The 1,683-nt window shown below is 41.8% G+C and overlaps 1 pseudogene; it reads left to right on the forward strand.

The window, feature by feature from the left end:
• The first annotated feature begins 241 nt into the window (after positions 1–241).
• Positions 242–710, forward strand: LOC101357697 (60S ribosomal protein L21 pseudogene; annotated as a pseudogene).
• The last annotated feature ends 973 nt before the right edge of the window (positions 711–1,683 follow it).

Raw genomic sequence — 1,683 nt, forward strand, 5'->3', positions numbered from 1 at the left:
AGACAGAGTAAAGCAAGAGGGAGACTGTAGATTCCAGGCACAAAGTGAAATACCAGGAGAGGTCCTGGCTATTCAGATACTTGAGCTGATATATGTCCTTTTATAGTTTAGGCCAGTTTGCGCTTTGTTTCTATCACTGGTTCGGGCAAGAACCTAGACTAAAGCAAGCATGCACAAATATTTGGCTTCAAACCAGAGTCCCCGCCTCTCCGCTGGAATAGCCATCTTGCAGTAATTCACCAAAATGATGAACACAAAGGGAAAGAGGAGAGGCACTTACTTCTCTAGGCCTTTTAGAAAACATGGAGTTTTTCCTTTGGCCACATACATGTGAATCTGCAAGAAAGGCGATATTGTAGTCATCAAGGAATGGGCACTGTCCAAAAAGGAATGCCTCACAAGTGTTACCATGGCAAACTGGAAGAGTCTACAATGTTACCCAGTATGCTGTTGGCATTGTTGAGGACAAACAAGTTAAGGGCAAGATTCTCGCCAAGAGAATAAATGTGCATATTGAGCATGTTCCGCACTCTAAAAGCCAATATAGTTTCCTGAAACAAGTGATAAGGAAAAAGTAGGAAGCCAAAGAGAAAGTTACCTGGGTTCACCTGAAGCGCCAGCCTGCTCCAGCCAGAGCAGCACACTTTGTGAGAACCCATGGAAAGGAACCTGAGCTGCTGGAACCAATTCCGTATGAATTCATAGCATAATAGGTGTAAAATAAAGATGTCTGGGATGTAAAAATGTTAGGTCTTTGATTTTAGTTGTGTAGAATTATTGTGTCCTCTCCCCTAAAGATGGACTAAGGAAGCCCCATCCCACTTACTATTTAAAGCAAACTATTTCCTAACTCACTGGGTAAGAAGTGTCTTTACTATTAAAATTTAGTGCTTTTCTTGCTGGGAAAAAAAAAAACTTACTGGGTAAGAAGAGTCTTTACTTATTAAAATTTAATGCTTTTCTTTCTGGGAAAAACAAAAAACAAAAAAAGAGTCCCCAAAAGTGGGAAGTGAAAGGGACACAGAGAAGTCTTGGACTTATCATCTAAAGACTGGTTTCCAGTCCCAGGTCAGCTACCTACTGAGGAAACGGAGGTAAATCATCTTCACCTTTGTGGTAACCAGGTTGGCGTAGTGTTCAGTTCTCCTTTCAGGAGTGAATCTGCCACAAGGAGTGCAATGAACAGCAGCACCTCAGAATCCTCTGTAGCCTGTACATCATTGTTCAACTCAGCGTTATTCACAACAGCCAGAGGGTAGAAACAACCCAACTGCCCATCAACAGATGAGTGGAGAAACCACATGTGGTCTATACATAAGATGGAATGTTTTATTCAGCCATAAAAAGAAACGAAGTGGTGATGCATGCTATGGCATTATGCTGAGTGAAATAAGTGAGACACAAAAAGACAAATATTGTATGATTCTAACCTATATGCAATATCTAGAATAGGCAAATTCATAGAGGCAAAAATAGATTAGAGGTTACCAAGAATGGGGGGATGGGGGGAATGGGAAGTACTGTTTCATGGATACAGCGTTTCTGTTTGGGGTGATGAAAAAGTTTTGGAAGCAGCTAGTAGTGAGCAGGAGGTTGTCAGGCGGGATCAGTCACTGGAGAAGGACATCATGCTTCGTAAAGTATAGGGTCAATGATAGAGGAAGACCCTCGGCAAGATGGATT

The sequence above is a fragment of the Trichechus manatus genome, unplaced genomic scaffold (assembly GCF_000243295.1).
Source record: "Trichechus manatus latirostris isolate Lorelei unplaced genomic scaffold, TriManLat1.0 scaffold00510, whole genome shotgun sequence".
NCBI classification, from domain to species: Eukaryota; Metazoa; Chordata; class Mammalia; order Sirenia; family Trichechidae; genus Trichechus; species Trichechus manatus.